The sequence below is a fragment of the Cervus elaphus genome, chromosome 33 (assembly GCF_910594005.1).
Source record: "Cervus elaphus chromosome 33, mCerEla1.1, whole genome shotgun sequence".
NCBI lineage: Eukaryota > Metazoa > Chordata > Mammalia > Artiodactyla > Cervidae > Cervus > Cervus elaphus.
Genome location: NC_057847.1, coordinates 13,135,462 through 13,154,524, shown reverse-complemented (window position 1 = coordinate 13,154,524; position 19,063 = coordinate 13,135,462). Strand labels below are relative to the sequence as shown.

Here is a 19,063-nt window from a genome sequence, read left to right as displayed (position 1 = left end):
ATATTCCATGCTGTAGGCTAGCAAGCTCTGCCTCTAGAAAAGAGACATTTAACAGAGTCAAGGAGATCCAGCGTATGTAAGAGCTGAAGAACTGCTAAAACTGATAAGGAATTTTTGGCCTGTACCCATAAATTCAATATGCAATAAAGAGTCAATTATAACAATTGGGGAAATTATTTTAAGTTGACAGCAATTTTTTTAGACTTAATTTAGTATTAGACAACTATTCAGACTTCAAAACAGCTTTTTCATTCTACAAGCAGCACTCTATTAGAAAAGGTTCTCAGGAATACAAGGTACCTCTGCTGAATCTAGATGAGAGTAAACAAATATTTTGGCATTGCCTTTTGCTGAACAGGACTGCTGGGAGTACCCATTTTTCATTGTAGGGCATGATTCTAGCTTGAGAAAGTGTAGTGTCTCTGCTCACTGTGAGAAATCAGTTATTTTTCCACTCCAATTTTATGTGCCAAGTACCTGGACTGAAAATTCTATTATTACTCTATTATTATGTAAAGTTTAACTGCCCTTTCTACCATTTCATCAAGCCCTTCTAGATTAGTAATTGCCACATTTTGGTCTTTTAAAAGCTATTTTTGGTTTCAGCTTTTATTATTATTATTGCTTATTCTAAGCTACTTGGGAAAAAGAAAATGTGTTGTAGAATATTGGATTATCACATTATATATGGGGCTTCGCTGGTGGCTCAAACAGTAAAGAATCTGCCTGTCATGCAGGAGACCACATGATATGTAAACATATCATATATACATAAACATAAATACATGTATATAAACATATCAGAATGAATGTAGAATAATTATAAAACAAAATACAATTTTTGTTAGGGCATTATTATTATTATGTTTTATAATAGTAACTTTATTATAAGTTGGTGTTTGCATGCTCAGTTGTAACTACCTCTTGTGCAACCCTATGGACTGTAGCCCACCAGGTTCCTCAGTTCATAGGACTTCCCAGGCAAGAAAATAGGAGTGAGTTGCCATTTCCTTCTCCAGAGGATCCTCCTGCCCCAGAGATGGAACTAAGGCCTCCTGCATCATAGACAGATTCCTTACCACCTGAACCACCAGGGAAGTCACAGCCTTGACACATTCATATAAAATGTGTATATATACACATACATATTTTTTTCTGAATACTATGGACATAAACCCTTGGAGAATCTAAATAGAAAAGAATTGTTAAAATTTATGACTTGTGTCAATTAAGAAGACATATTTTGTGAAAATTTATCATGAGCTTTCAAACAAATCATGATTTTATTTAGTGACAATTATATATTTTAATTTATAAAATAGTCCTTTGGCTTTAAGTTTAGAAAACTTGCAGAACTATACAACGATGAAAGGGCATTGACACTTGGCACTCTTTTTTAGAATTATCTTTAAATATTTATAAATCAATACTTAAAAGCTTGAGAAATTACAGATATAGAAATATGTAACTCATCAATTATTACAGAGATGTATAATTTTTTGACAATCAAACAGGATTTGTATCCTATCCTACATGCTTTTTTATAAGATTAATTTACTTTCTTTCAATTTCACCACTAAGTGTTCTTTTTCTCCTTCTATAGACATTTTAGTGCTATTGTCCAAAAAGGCAACTAGTCATGGAGGAAGACTTTTGTTGGGAGGCAACAGTGGGCAAGTCTGCCAGTTTCAACAAGAAATTCTGCCAATTTCAGTCATTGTTTGGCCATTTAGGGAAATGCTTCAACATTCTGTGTTAAAACACTGAGCAGCCTTCTCATTTACCCCAGTTTGGAAGGTCACGCCTTGGAATTCAGTGAAACCTGAACACTAAATACATTACTGAAAGCATCTTTATTTATAATGACAGTAAGGGGTAAATATTAGGTTGACCTAGGAATAATAAGACAGTAATTAGTTTCTGAATATTTTCTCTTTGGCAATATGTAGTGACTAACATCTTCAGAATTTCAGCTCTGATATCTATTGTGCACTGCATACAAAATCACAGAGTCACTATCAAGTTTTCTGTGGAGACTGGTAGAAAGAAACATTCATTCATTTAGTCATTTATTAAACAGTTTTTAAGCACCTACTAATGTAGACACTTATCTAGGTGCTATGTATCAGTGGGGAAAAAAAAAATAGAAGTACTTGTAGAGCTTAGGGGTTAGTGTCATGGACAGAACATAAATAATAACAGAAATTGTGTAAATTATAACAGATGGCTTGTTGCCAGGTGATTGATTTTATAGTAAAAAAGCAAGGACATGCTAAAATAGGCAAAGATGAACAATAGGGTTGTAGTGGTATGCAGTGTTGTAGTGTCAGTGACTCACTCCGGTCCAACTCTTTGGGACCCCATGGATTGTAGCCCACCAGGCTCCAGTGTCCATGGGATTCGTCAGGCAAAAATACTGGAGTGAGTTGCCATGCCCTCCTCCAGGGGATCTTCCAGACCCAGGGATTGAACAGACCCAGTCTCCTGTATTGCAGGCAGATTCTTTACCATCTGAGCCACTGGGGAAGGGGTGTAGGTATAGCTGTAGGTTTATTTCAAATAGTGATTAGCTTAAGCCCCAAAGAACAGCTTTTATCTGAGCAAAGACTTAGGCATATGGATATCTGAGGGAAAAGTATTCTGTGCTCCATAAAAGAAACTCAGATAAAATTTAATCATATCTTAAATAATGTGTTGACCTTCCTTTAAACTTACACTAGTTGGTATCAGAAGTACTAGCAAAGAAATCAACTTGTTTGGAGGTAAGTGAAGTGAAGTGAAGTTGCTCAGTCGTGTCCGATTCTTTGCAACCCCATGGACTGTAGCCTACCAGAATCCTCCGTCCATGGGATTTTCCAGGCAAGAATACTGGAGTGGGTTGCCATTTTCTTCTCCATGTTTGGAGGTAAAGGACTCAATAAAAGAAAGAAGAACTACTAAAATACAGACTCTAGGAACGATAGGCCCACAAATAAGAACAATTAGTGTTTTGTTTTGTTTTGTTTTCATCTTCAGGTGCTACAATGATGCATATGTGATGAAGAATAGAGAAAAGAAGACATAATAAACATTAATAGAAAGTTACTCAATTAATTCATTCAAATAACTTTTATTACAATGTTATATCAATAAAGTAATATGATACACAATGATCTTTGCTTTATTTATTGGCCACACTATGTGGCTTGCAGGATCTTGGTTCCCCAACCGGTGATTGAATCTGCGCTCCCTGCTTTGGAAGTACAGTGTCTTAACCACTGGACTGCCAGGGAAGTCCCTGGTCTATGTTTTTTATCACAAATGTTAATTTTAAAGAGTTATTCAAATTGGAATTGATATACTGTGATAGTTCTCCAGATAGAAAAGCTTACATATTGTGTTTACAGACTATTTTCCTCACATGATAATAAAATTATGCAACTATGTGTGGAAGAAAAAAGGACCAGGGTGTAGGACAAATGATTTAATGGTTTTGAGTAATTAGGAGCAGGGTGTTGTCTGTGTAAAAATCTAACTTTGTTTTTAAGAGCACATGCTATTTCAAGACCTACATCATAGTTACTCTTAGTGAAACCCTCTGAGGACACCCTGAGCTGGGATCTCCTGCTTCTAAGTTTGGATCCCATAAACTAGATTTATTTATCTTATTCTGGCATCTAGCATCAGAAACTACATGCAACATTGAAAGGTTTGAACATGTAGTCTTTTATGGTCTGGATGGTACTATAACTAAGAAAATTGAGATTTTGTAGCCTTAAATACATAACCTCTTATGGTACTGAACTGGTGACAGTTGAGAATTTCATGAACTGTGAGCTTTCAGGGTTAATCTGAAAATTTACAAAATTAGTGAATTTTTGAAGGATGTTCGACTCACACAAAAACTCTAATATAAGCTCTTTGATTTTGATATATTTACTTTGAAAGAAGTAGGATGGAATCTGCTTCATTAAATATGGAAAAATATTAATTTGATTATCAAAAGACTTAGTAAGAATTCTAAATTTTGGACTGATAACATGGAACACAGTATGGGAAATCCTTTTGGAAACTGTATAATTAAGGAAGCTAATTCATGTGAAGAATTCAATTAATTAAAATATTAAACAATATTTAGGAAAATTATTTTATGGATTTCACCCCTTACAGTTTGCTCTAGACCTTAAACCTTGTTTATATCTCATTTGAAAAACTTCCTATTCAAATTAATGAGCCCAAACATTCTTCAAAGCTTTATTCTTAATGATATCACTTTCTTTACCCACATTCTTTCTAGCCTAAAAAAATGAACAATTTCTGCTACACAACCATGACAGTTTGGGTGGATTTAGATGCAAGGAAATCTTTCCGTTAAAATTTAAAATGCCAAAATTACGTCAGAGCAGTTGAAAAGAAAATGTTTCAGAATATCGAAGCACACACAATTGTGAGCCTAGTAAAATCCATTAGATTATCCCTTATTTCAGGGTTTTTTTCTTTTAATCTATAATCCAAGGTTTCTTAAATATAATAAATATATGCAGAGTCAGAATTATATAAGTCTGGCTCATAAGTATATGAGTCAGAAAATATCTGACTCATCAGTTTTTATCATTTTAGAAAACATCCTAGTTAAGGCAGCAGTCCTGATCTTGGGACAAGATGAAAAATGGAGTGACAGCCAGCAGTATAGATTGAGTTAATAGGTTATTTAGTCAGTGCTGTCTTGCATTGGGCTGAGGTGGAGCTGATGTTGTCCAGACCCTGGGTCTTGTCTTGCTCACCTTTAACCTCTAACATAGGGCCTGGCATATCATGGATGATTGCAAAACTGAGGATCATCCTGTTTAAGCCTAGCACCCTTAATAGCAATAACGGCACAGTCACTGAGCTAAACCATAGTTATACTCTGACCAGATTAAATTCTGGTGTGAGCAGAAATTTCCCCAAATAAAATATATTGCAGTGAGAACATATTTTAACTTGATAAGAGGAAGAGCAATCTGGGAAGGTCCTATGGGTATGTTCCTTTTTCTTAAAATGTGGAAACTTTATATCATGTCATATCTCTTTAATGTCCCCCATTTATAATAAAAATATATTCATATTATAATAATATGTATTATAATTTTCTTTAAATATATCCTCAACATATATTTAAACCACATCAGACTGCCCCTATCATCCCTCTAGAGAAAGTCCTGAGTAACTAGAGAATGTGTACCATGCTCATGGTTGGATGGCATTAAGATGTCAGTTCTTGTCAATTTAACTAGCAAATTCACTACAGTTCCACTTATCACTCCAGAAGGAATTTTTGAAGACTTTCCAAATATAAAAATCTAAATCATTTTGGAGAAAAAAGAGCAAATATAGATGAATCTCCCTAAATAGTTATTATGGTTATTTTATCTGTTAACTTGGCTAGGCTATGGTGCCCACTTGTTTGATCAATCAGACAACTAATCACAGCTAATCTAGATGTTGCTGTGAAGGTATTTTGTAGGTGTGATTAACATCTACCATCAGCCAACTTTAAGTAAAGCAGATGACCCTTGATAATGTATGTGATAAAGCTTTCCAATCATTTGAAGGCTTTAGGAGTAAATATTGAGGTTTACTAAAGAAGAAAAAAATTTCTTCAAGAATTTTTCCATGCTTCTCTTGACCACCTGAGACCAGAAACTAGCTGTTGAGTATTTGGTTTAGAGAAGGGTGAGGATTAGGCAGGTTCAGGTGTATGTATAGAAACAGGGTGAAAGGAAAAGGGAGAGAAGACAGAAAATTACCAATTGCAGATTCTACTACTGTGTAGTTTTTCCTTGAGCAGTTTTTCATGCAGTATTGTGCTCTAGTTGATGAAAATAATCTTATAGGTCATTTGTTTCTGATTTTTTTAAGTTTGTAGGTACTTATAAATGTATCTGAGGTATATGAAAAATATATACATATGATTTGCTTCATTCTAGAAGAAAAATTGTCATTTCAATTAATTAGCAAGTTTCATAAATGAGATCCAAAACTCTTACTGGATCCATCAAAAAGGGAAGTCCCTTGAAACTCATGCAATTATATGCAAAATGTGAGCCTCTATGACATTTATCTTATGAATATAGATTAGTTGGTTTTGTACAGGAAAAAGAGTTTGTAGCTTTCATTATATTCTCAATGTGGATCATATATCATATAATATTCAAAAACAGAATAAATTATTTTAAACTAAAACCTAAATGAATGTTAACAATCTTATTGTACAGGTATTCTTTCATCATATTTCTGAAATATAATACATAAGATAGTATAAATGGGTACCATTAGACAGTCATAAAAAGGCCCTTCTATAAAGACATTTTTTAAAAAATAAAATAACCACCAGAAACTTGGAGTCCTAAAATGACATTTGAACATTCTAAATGTTCTTTAAATTTTGAATTTCTACAGCTTCTATAAATACTCAAAACTAAAAATTTCTGGACAGACATCTAAATTTATATCTAATGTACCATATTTCACAAAGCCCACATAAGTAACATGATTAAATTTATTTGTATTATCTCAAGTTAGAAGAAATTGAGTTTGGATCTGGTCGATCATTATTGTTATTCAACTTTGCACAACATTTGTAATAAGAGATCTAATAAAATATAATACACAAAAGTGCAACAAAATAGTTAGGATTCAGAATCACAGTAGACATATGTAAAAATCAGAGCTTTGTCAATGATGACCATTTGATTTTGGGAACACTGTTTACTTCATTGGACTTCATATGTAAAAGAAAGAAAGAAAACAATAATTTCTATGTAATATGCATTTAAAATTATTAGCATGAAGATACCTTTTAAGTGCTCAAACTTAGTAGAAATGATTAGCAATGTCAGTTTTATTAGGTTCTGGCATATATTATATGATGATTACAAAAGTGTGATCAGTCTAAAAAAATTACAAATCACTCTTGTTCACTCTTCCTGTCCTATGAAGGGGCTGTATTCTAATTTTCTGTATGTTGATTTAAATAAGCTTTTGCAGAGACACAAGTTATGTCCTCAGTTATTTCCTCTTGTTCATGAAAAATTTATGATGAGCACTAAAATATGTTGAATACCTACTAAGTGCCAATGGCTGTGCCAAACATTTTTAATGCATTGTTTCTTGGATTCCTAACAAACCCTTATAAAGCAGTATGATTATCACTTCCATTTGACAGAAAAGGGAACTAAGTAGTGGTGAAGTTTGGGTTCAAATGTGAGTAACCAAAAACCAAAGTCCATTAAGCTTCACATCTGTAATGTGGCTCATATTTTAACTGATATTATAGCTTTTTAATTTTTTTTGCAGCTGATAAAGGTGGCAAATAAAAAAATACTTAAAAATTAAACTCATGGAGTAACCTGGAAAGCTAAGGTTATTTACTCCATCACTGTTCTGAAAGAATTTCAATGCACATTACACTTAATGTGGGTCGACAGTGGCCTGCTATAGGGTCAGGGGTACTGAGTATGGCAGTGCTTGCATGGGATCTTTTGAAGAAGGTCCTCATTATCTCCATTACCTTCACCATAGTTAGGCCAGAGGACAAACAACAGGGAGGGAACACAGCCCTGCCCATCAACAAAAGATAGGATTAAAGATTTATGGAGCATGGCCCCGCCCATCAGAAAGACCCAGTTTCCCCCTCAGTCAGTCTCTCCCATAAGGAAGCTTCCATAAATCTCTTATCCTTATCCATCAGAGGGCAGACAATATGAAAAACACAATCACAGAAAACTAACCAAACTTATCACATGGATCTTAGCCTTGTCTAACTCAAAGAAACTGTGAACTATGGCATGTAGGGGTGCCCAAGATGGACAGGTCATGATGGAGAGTTCTAACAAAATGTGGTCCACTGGAGAAGGGAATGCAAACCACCTTAGTATTCTTGCCTTGAGAACGCCGTGAACAGCATGAAAAGGCAAAAAGATAGGAAACTAAGAGATGAACTGACCAGGTCCATAGGTGCCCAATATGCTATGGGAGATCAGTGGAGAAATAACTCCAGAAAGAATGAAGGGATGGAACCAAAGCAAAAACAACATCCAATTGTGGATGTGACTGGTGATAGAAGCAAGGTCGGATGCTGTAAAGAGCAATATTGCATAGGAACCTGGAATGTTAGGTCCATGAATCAAGGCAAATTGGAAGTGGTCAAACAGGAGATGGCAAGAGTGAATGTTGACATTCTAGGAATCAGTAAACTAAAGTGGACAGGAATGGGTGAATTTAACTCAGATGGCCATTATATCTATGGCTGTGGGCAGGAATCCCTTAGAAGAAATGGAGTAGCTATCATGGTAAACAAAAGAGTCCGGAATACAGTACTTGAATGCAATCTCAAAGATGACAGAATGATCTCTGTTCATTTCCAAGGCAAACCATTCAATATCACGGTAATCCAAGCCTATGCCCCAACTAGTAATGCTGAAGAAGCTGAAGTTGAATGGTTCTATGAAGACCTACAAGACCTTCTAGAACTAACACCCAAAAAGATGTCCTTTTCATTATAGGGGACTGGAATGCAAAAGTAGGAAGTCAAGAAACACCTGGAGTAACAGGCAAATTTGGCCTTGGACTACAGAATGAAGGAGGGCAAATGCCAACAGAGTTTTGCCAAGAAAAGGCACTGGTCATAGCAAACACCCTCTTCACACAACACAAGAGAAGACTCTACACATGGACATCACCAAATGGTCAACACCAAAATCAGATTGATTATATTCTTTGCAGCCAAAGATGGAGAAGCTCTATACAGTCAGCAAAAACAAGACCAGGAGCTGACTGTGGCTCAGATCATGAACTCCTTATTGCCAAATTCAGACTTAAACTGAAGAAAGTGGGGAAAACCACTAGACCATTCAGGTATGACCTAAATCAAATCCCTTATGACTATACAGTGGAAGTGAGAAATAGATTTAAGGGACTAGATCTGATAGACAGAGTGCCTGATGAACTATGAACAGAGGTTCATGACATTGTACAGGAGACAGGGATCAAGACCATCCCCATGGAAAAGAAATGCAAAAGAGCAAAACGGCTGTCTGAAGAGGCCTTACAAATAGCTGTGAAAAGAGAAGTGAAAAGCAAAGGAGAAAAGGAAAAATATTTCCATTTGAATGCAGAGTTCCAAAGAATAGCAAGGAGAGATAAGAAAGCCTTCCTTAGCAATCAATGCAAAGAAATAGAGTAAAATAACAGAATGGGAAAGACTAGAGATCTCTTCAAGAAAATTAGAGATACCAAGGGAACAATTCATGCAAAGATGGGTTCGATAAAGGACAGAAATGGTATGGACCTAACAGAAGCAGAAGATATTAAGAAGTGGCAAGAATACACAGAAGAACTGTACAAAGAGATCTTCATGACCCAGATAACAATGATGGTGTGATCACTCACCTAGAGCCAGACATCCTGGAATGTGAAGTCAAGTGGGCCTTAAAAAGCACTATTACAAACAAAGCTAGTGGAGGTGATGGAATTCCAGTTGAGCTATTTCAAATCCTGAAAGATGATGCTGTGAAAGTGCTGCACTCAATATGCCAGCAAATTTGGAAAACTCAGTAGTGGCCACAGAACTGGAAAAGGTCAGTTTTCATTCTGATCCCAAAGTAAGGCAATGCCAAAGAATGCTCAAACTACCACACAATTGCATTCCTCTCACCAGCTAGTAAAGTAATGCTCAAAATTCTCCAAGCCAGGCTTCAGCAATACGTGAACCATGAAGTTCTAAATGTTCAAGCTGGTTTTAGAAAAGGCAGAGGAACCAGAGATCAAATTGCCAACATCTGCTGGATCATTGAAAAAGCAAGAGAGTTCCAGAAAAACATCTATTTTTTCTTTATTGACTATGCCAAAGCCTTTGACTGTGTGGAACACAATAAACTGTGGAAAATTCTGAAAAAGATCAGAATACCAGACCACCTGACCTGCCTCTTGAGAAACCTGTATGCAGGTCAGGAAGCAACAGTTAGAACTGGACCTGGAACAACAGACTGGTTCCAAATAGGATAAGGAGTACATCAAAGCTGTATATTGTCACCTTGCTTATTTAACTTGTATGCAGAGTGCATCATGAGAAACGCTGGGCTGGAGAAAGCACAAGCTGGAATCAAGATTTCCGGGAGAAATACCAACAACCTCATATATGCAGATGACACCACCCTTAAGTCAGAAAGTCTAGAAGAACTAAAGAGCCTCTTGATGAAAGTGAAAGAGGAGAGTGAAAAAGTTGGCTTAAAGTTCAACATTCAGAAAACTAAGATCATGGCATCCAGTCCCATCACCTCATGGCAAATAGATGGGGAAACAGTGGCTGACTTTATTTTGGGGGGCTCCAAAATCACTGCAGATGATGATTGCAGCCATGAAATTAAAAGATGCTTACTCCTTGGAAGGAAAGTTATGACTAATCTAGACAACATATTAAAAAGCAGAGACGTTATTTTGTCAACAAAGGTCTGTGTAGTCAAGGTTATGTTTTTTCCAGTAGTCATGCATGGATGTGAGAGTTGGACTATAAAGAAAGCTGAGCCCAGAAGAATTGAACTGTGGTGCTGGAGAAGACTCCTGAGAGTCCCTTGGACTTCAAGGAGATCCAAAGAGTCCATCCTAAAGGAAATCAGTCCTGGGTGTTCATTGGAAGGACTGATGTTGAAGCTGAAACTCCAACATTTTGGCCACCTGATGCGATAGCTGACTCATTTGAAAAGACCCTAATGTTGGGAAAGATTGAAGGCAGGAGGAGAAGGGGAGGACAGATGATGAGATGGCTATCTGGCATCACCTACTCAATGGACATGGGTTTGGGTGAACTTCGGGTTGGTGATGGACAGGGAGGCCTGGTATGCTGTGTTTCATGGTATGCAGAGTCGGACACGACAGAGGGACTGAACTGAACTGACTGGATCATCGAGAAAGCAAGACATCTCCAGAAAAGCATCTACTTCTGCTTTATCGACTATGCCAAATCCTTTGACTGTGTGGAACACAACAAACTGTAGGAAAGTCTTCAAGAGATGGGGAATACCAGACCACCTTACCTGCCTCCTGAGAAACCTGGATACAGGTGAAGAAGCAACAGTTAGAACTGGATATGGAACAATAGACTGATTCCACAATGGGAAAGGAGTATGTCAAGGCTGTATATTGTCACCCTGTTTATTTAACTTATAAGCAGAGTACATCATGAGAATAAATCAGAAGCTGGAATTAAGATTGCTGGAGAATTATCAATAATCTCACATGTGTGGATGACACCAACCTCATTGCACTAAGTGAAGAGGAAATAAAGAGCTTCTTGATGAAAGTGAAAGAGGAGAGTTTAAAAGATGGCTTAAAACTCAAAATTAAAAAAAAAAAAACAAAAAACTGAGATCATGGCATCTGGTCCCATCACTTCATGGCAAATAGATGGGGATACAATGGAAACAGTGAGAGACATTCTTTCCTTGAGCTCCAAAATCACTGCAGATGGTGACTACAGCATGAAACTGAAACATGCTTGCTATTTGGAAGAAAAGCTATGAACAACCTAGACAGCAAAAAGCAGAGATAGTCCTTTGCCAACAAATGTCCATCTAGTCAAAGCTATGGTTTTTCCAGCAGTCAGGTATGGATATGAGATTTGGACTATAAAGAAAGCTGAGCACCAAAGAATTGAGGCTTTTGAACTGTGGTGTTGGAGAAGACTCTTGAGAGTCCCTTAGCCTGTAAGGAGATCAAACCAGTCCATCCTAAAGGAACTCAGTCCTGAATACTCATTGGAAGGACTGATGCTGAAGCTGAAACTCCAATATTTTGACCACCTGATGAAAAGAACCAACTCATTGGAAAAGACCCTGATGCTGGGAAAGATTGAAGGTGGGAGGAGAAGGGGACGACAGAGGATGAGATGGTTGGATGGCATCACCGACTCAATGGACATGAGTTTGAGTAAGCTCCAGGAGTTGGTGATGGACAGGGAGGCCTGGTGTGCTGCAGTCCATGGGGCTGGAAAGAGTCAGACACGACTGAGCGACTGAGCTAACTAACTAAGTGCACTTAAGCTAAGATTCTAGGAACAGCATCCCTTTGCACTAGGGATGACGCGGTGAAGAGAAGTGAAGTGAAGTGAAATGAAGCCGCTCAGTCGTGTCTGACTCTTTGCGACCCCATGGACTGTAGCCTACCAGGCTCCGTTCATGGGTTTTTCCAGGCAAGGGTACTGGAGTGGGTTGCCATTTCCTTCTCCAGGGTACTAGCCACCAATTGGAGAGGGAAGCAGAGTTGTTCAGAGCATGAGTCAAGATTCAAGGCCTTGTTCTGCCACTTGATAACTATATGACTTTGGGCACATTACTTAGGAGCTCTGTGCTTTAGGAGTTTCTTATGTGCAAACAAGGATGATATTTGCTAGGGCTTTGAGGGAAGTTTACAGGAGTTTATACATTAGTAATGAATAATGTCCATGGCACATAGCAAACCCTCAAAGAAATTAACTAAGTCAGTAGCAGCAAGCCACCCTTTAAAACAGGGTTCTCTGGTATGGGTGCAGTGTGGACAGGTTCACCTTCTGTTGACCTTGGGAAGGAATGCTGTAGCAGGGAAGGCAGATCCTCCTGTTAGAGGCTGCAGCAGAGGAGGCAGACTCTCCTGTTTGAGGCCAAAATAAAAAATGTTTTTGTCCCTCAGGCGTATTAAGATGGATCCATCCAATAATGAAGGCTTTCTCTGATGGCACCGCAGTAAAGAATCTTCCTGCTAATGCAGAAGACTCCATTTGGATCCCTGGGTTGCAAAGATTCCCTGGAGGAGGGCATGGCTACCCATTCCAGTATTCTAGACTAGGAAATTCATGGACAGAGGAGCCTGGTGGGCAACAGTCCATGAGTCCCAAGAGCTGGACACTATTAGCAACCAAACAACAACAAAATCCAATAATGCATCCTTCATTCAATAATACATCCTCATCTTATAATGTCAAGGATCAGAAAGCAAAGCAAACTGACAATAAATATATGTATTTACTCAAGTAAGCCTGACAATTCCAAGATATTTTAGTTAACTGGGACTTTAATAAAATTGTGTTTAACACATTTAAAATGTAGCAATGTCTTTACTAAATATGATATGATTGTGGTCTAAAACATACTCCTTTCCAGGGAATTGCTTCAAACAACAACTATATCTAAATTTCTAAAACACAACTACAAAAGTTATATTTTTGCCTTAGCTATTAAAGTTTATTGTCATGTCATAAAAAAAGATTTGAAACCAAAACAGCTTCATTGAAATGATTTTTAAAAGAAATATGTAAATTGATTAATAAAATATTTAAGCCTGTTACCCTAATATTAGGTTCACATTATCTAATAAAAACAAGTCTCCTATTTTCCCTCATATTTGAAATGAACACAATTGAGAAAAACAGATCAACAATTTTGTATTGCTGGCATTCTTTTCCCACAGTTTTAATCCTCCTTATTTTCTGCTATCACATTATTTATTCTTCTCTAGTACTTAGCGAAGTTCCAATTTTCCCTTCAAATTATCCTTGGAAGGGAAGCAAAACTGAGGTTCATGCACAGATATCTGCATAATAATTGGTGTCAGGTTAACTAATGGTTATGGATTCAAACTAATACTCATTTGTAAAATGTATCAAATCTGTGCATGGATATAAGACAAATTTACTTAGTTTCCATTGATAAAACCAAGTCTGTGTGCTCATGAATATGCTAATGACCCCCCACTGACTAGGCTGAAAGGAGAGGGACAGGCTCATTGTAAACTTGCTAGCTGCTATTTCACTATACCACTTTTTCACGTCACTATGGTTTATGAGAAGCACAATTGGGTCTGAGTTAACCTAAACCTGAATAGAGAAATAATGACAGATTTATACAAAAGTTTATGTCATATTAACATTTTTTATTTAAAAAATATGTTCCATGTTAAGATGGATAAGATTTCTCTGAAAACTGGGCTCCATCCAACAACAGCAATAAGGTATAAAACCTTAATACCACAGGGTTGGGTTGGTTAATTGTTTATTTAGATTTATATTGGGTTGAGTTTTTGTCCTATTAATTGGTTGTAAGGTAGAAAGCATATGATACATTTAATTAAACCATAAAGGAAGAAAAGGATTAAAACTTGATTTAAAAGTAAATACACCCCTTTGACCATTTTTGCAAGCGATAATATATTGTTGTGTTAGTTTTGCATGATATTGTCTTTTTTTAAGTAAAGAAATTTAAGGGAAAAAAAGGAAGAAATATATTCTGGTAAAGTATTTGCAACTTATCTGATAATAATACCAGTAACCTAATAATCATAGAACCTAACTCTGTCACAGACAATGATTCCATTTTATTTTTTAATATTAAGAAGACTTTTATTGGGTCTTTAAAATCCATTTATTCATTTTTTATAAATAACATTAAAGTTAAAAACAAATTAATTTGATTTTAAGTTAACTCAAATATGAAAAATACAGAATACTTAATTTAATCTAATTTAATGAACAATATTGTAATTCAAATTAGATATGAAAAGATAATAATCTGTATTTATTGAGGACAGAAAGTTTAAGTTGTTTAAGCTGGAATGATAACAGTATGTATAAAAGAATATCTTGTTATTTAAATAGGTTTTGTTGATTTAATTATCATATATCTAATCATATGTTCTTTTTCCTTAAATCACACTAGGTCAATATTCACATTCCAAATTTTACAATTAAATGTATTCTATATTATGCAATTTTATACTAGTTAAGTCTATATATCTTCAAAATTATAAACCAACTTATAAGTAGATAAACTAAAATTAAGGTATGAAAACTATCCAGTTACTTTGAGTTGCATAACTATGGATTGATGAAAGAATTTGGGAGGCATGGTTGTCCATGTGAATAAATGGGAAAATGTGTGACATATGCATTACTATGCAGACCCTGTGTCTCTGGTAAACTTTTATTTTCCATTTAACTGCATCAGAGCATTTTCTGGTATTAAATGAGAGAATTTCTTAAATGTAATAGTGCAACAACAACATGGTAGTAGTAATTCAGTAGAAAAAGAAAGATTTCCTAAGAAATTATAGACATTTATATAGTGCACCCCTGGACTTCAAAACCAGACACAGACAAATCTTTTAAACAAGTATATACTGACTTTTCATCTTAAGTTCATTCTCTGAAAGTCTGATTAAGTCAAGAACTAACAGATGCTACAAGTTTGACTCTCTGAGTGTCTGTCTTTAACACCATTGCAATGATATATCTTATGTTTATGGGTTAAAAGCTTCTCTGAATCGTAAACAAAGATAAGGAATGAAACCAATGACTTCAAATAATGTTCTTTAAATATATTTGTTTTCTGAAATGTTGACCATTATCATGGTATCTCTAAAAACAGAATTCTTTTTTTCAAGCTGTGTTCAATGTCATACATAAACAAGTTTTGTACAGTGAATGCATATTTTGATGTTTAAAGTATTTTGTTAATTGTTCTATAGCAATCACTAAGGCAAGTCTTAAAAATTAAGTAACTCTCAAATTTTAACCATGGAGGTAAGGGTTGAAAACAAAATATTGCTATAATTGTTACAGATATGATCTAAATTAGAAATATGTAATAATACTATTAACTGAATTCTGATTAGATTTTACATGTTTATCAAATAATTTTTCCACGCTAACATAGAGCTTATAAGGTAAACTTCTTGTTCTGATATTATTTGAATTTTTTACTGAAGTAAATATCTGTTATGCATGAAAGAATGATAAAATATGTACAAGTGAATGTGAAGATTCTCATATGTATGCTAGGGTGTTGACTCAATTTAAACTTCATTATATCCGAGGCATCACCAATAAGAAAAGTACATACACCTTGGCCATTCATTTAACATAGTCTTAAAATTACAGACTCAACTCTGATTTCTTTTTAATATTTTGTTATTCATTGCTTTTCAAAGTGAGTGAAAGATCTTATGTATTCTAAAAGTTTACATATTTTATCTAACAAAATTATATTTTGGCATGTGCCAAGATATACTGGGGAAGAGGAGACTTGTAGCAATAACCAAAAGCAATTCTAAAGACAACTAAATATTGCAGGTAAAACATATTTTATCTCACATTACCCGTGTAATTTCTCAATTCTATATTTTATCTTACATATTTAGAACTGGCATTAGATTCTGTGCATTCATTTTATGATCTTATAGGGTAATATCATTCAGAAAAATAAATTAATTCTTTATGGCTGAAAGCATGTGTCAGTGCTCTGATATTTCCTTACAATTAAAGAAAGCAAACTGTAGAATATAATAACATGAATTCTTATTTCAAATTTTCAGTGATTTTTCTCAAATAACAAGCCTTTGCCAAAAGATCCACAATATTCATTCCTGAATATTCTACACTATTATTTGAAAATAAAAATTATACATCACTATAATTGTTACCAAAAATAAGCTATTCAAGAAAATTATGGGGTTTTGGTTAGCAATTAGAGATTAAAGAATTTGAGGAAATTTCTTATAAAATATGATATTAATTTAATGTAATACCTCCTTCTAAGAAAATAAACTAGAAGAACTGCTATTTTTAGTTTTTGTTACTATCCCATGACATTGGGTTAGGCATTTAATGTGTTCTTTCCATTTCCTCCCCTAATTATCTAATGGCTATTTACAAAGTTACATTCAAAAACAATATCCATTTCCACAAATGTGTCAGGGAACTTAGTACAATTAATGATGACAGGAGATAGGAAGCCAGCCATAATATTTTTAAAGAATCACAAAAATAAGACTTAATTGAAGTTTCCATTATTTGGAGAAATATATGGAAGAACTGAGTAGAAACTTATGAAGGAATTACTCAGAATGATTGCTGGTCCACTGTTAATGTGCCTGATTATAGATGATTAAGCACAGAATTTCTCCATGGAAAGACATTTTGCAGATTATAATTTCATTTGGGTATGAAAATATACTAAAATTATGTCAATCAATATAATTTGAACCCAAATCTGACATCTAATTTTCCTCAGCAATAAATTTGTCATGTCTCTCTACAAACATCTTATAAAGTAGACACTCGTTTCTTAAATTGTCCAATTGTCTGTACTGTTGAAAGAAGCATTAACAGATGTTCCATCTCAACATTTCAGTAAGTTCTATCCTGGAAATTATTTTTTTAAAAACACACTTTAATTTCTCTCTAACAACCTGATATACCCAATTGGGAAATATTTGCTGTTTTCTTTGTTATCTCAATATCACACCCTCCCGAAAAAGCTTGCAGAAGGTTATCAGACAAATGGAAGCAACACATTCTATTACTTCTTAGCTATAAAAAGCTTTGAAATTAGAGTTAATATAGAAATACCAACATTTTCTCAGTCCCAGTTGTGTTTTTTCCTTTGTTGCCCACCCCATGATCCAACACAGCGGAAACAGTTTAGGATTAGTAAAAGATGTAAACACATCTGGCAACAGCGAACAATGAAAATTCCATTAGTTCAATAGTTCGAGATGTATGTGTAAATAGAGGTGGAAGCAAATAGAAGACAAATAGAATAAATCCAGTTATTACTTTCCCTTAGATTCTCCACTGCGTTTAACAGCAGAGCGAGTGAGGCTCCAAGCCCCCCATAAGTATTCTCTCACCCCCCTTTTTTAGAACACTGATTATATGGAAAGTTTAAAGACTCTTTTGGGGGAAAAATGTTTTCCAGCTGTCAAAATTTAAGCTTAGCTAACAGTAGAGCTAATTTTAAAAGGCACTGTTCCCTGATTAAGATATTTGTTCAAAAGTATGCCTTTAAATCCATTTAGGTGTTTTATTACTTCCCAAATTTATCTTCTAGAATAGCACTGTACATAATATTATCTAGTAGTAACAGGTATTGTGTACATCTTGGGGAGATACACTGTCGTTTTTCTAACACGTGAAATAAATGAAAACTGTTTAAACATAATTTCAATGTCACTAACTGAGTTCTATACTAAAAACATTGTCAAACGACTTGAGAATACTACTCTGAATAAATATATTTATTCTTGAATAATGCACTTACCCAGAACAGCTCCTAAGGAAATTCTTGGTGAACTATTCTTAGGATGGAATTTGATTTTCTGAGATTCCGCAGAAGAAATGTACCCCCAGGCAAGGTGGGGAAGGGTGAAAGCCTTGCAATATGATCCTGCAGGCAGGGTGAGGTCCAGTTAGCGGAGCTTGGTGATCCTAAGGCAGGAGGTGACACTCTGCTGGAGAGAGAGTGTTGTTCTGAGTAGACTGGAAGGGTTGTCACATTGTATGTGCTCAGCAGCAGAAGGGAAACATCAGAGCTTCCTGTTACATCACTCTGACCCCGCCTGCAGTTAGTGTTAGGTTACTTTCTTTCTCAAATGGCATACCCCAGGAAAGCAGCTCTCCTTTTTTATTCTGAGACAGGAGCAAGAAACAGCCTGAACAGACACAGATCATATGCTGTATGAACACATTGTTAGCAGCAAAAGCTGGCTGGATTTCACCTTGACTGAGTTCTGTTCTAACTTGTCAAACAGAGCTGCCTATGGTTTGAAGGGAATCTGAATGCAGTATTCTGCTCAAAGAATTAAAGGAGTTAGGGAGTGTGTGTGTGTGTGTGTGTTGAATTATACTTTACAAAGCATCAAGGGAATGTTCCAATGTAACATGTCTTTCTTCATAGAGGAACACAGAAAAGTAATAACTATTTTTCCATCATAATTAGTTCTGTGATCTAATTCTTGTTAATTTGGACCTCTGATAATCAGAGCTATTCCCTGATCAGTTTTCCACAATTAAATGATGAAACTCTTTCCTGCAGCTTTTTGAACATTTTTTTAATTTTGTTCATGACACAGGAATATGTCCTAACCAGAACCATTGTGTGTGTATGTGTTATGTGTGTGTAGATATACATATATAATTATTTTTCATTATATATAAATATATATTTCAGAGAAAATAACCTTGAGAACCCTTATACATTTAAATGATTGCACATATTTTAAAGTATTTGACATCACC

The 19,063-nt window shown here is 35.3% G+C and overlaps 1 protein-coding gene across 3 annotated transcripts in view; it reads right to left on the bottom strand.

Annotated features, from left to right (window-relative positions):
* CALCRL (calcitonin receptor like receptor) overlaps nt 1–18,329 on the bottom strand; it is a 130,591-nt gene extending 112,262 nt beyond the window's left edge. For all 3 annotated transcript variants that reach the window (XM_043894109.1, XM_043894108.1, XM_043894112.1), the window contains exon 1: nt 18,087–18,329. The gene's annotated coding sequence lies outside the window, so the exon portion shown is untranslated. The remainder of the gene's footprint in view (nt 1–18,086) is intronic.
* Nucleotides 18,330–19,063: the final 734 nt, after the last annotated feature.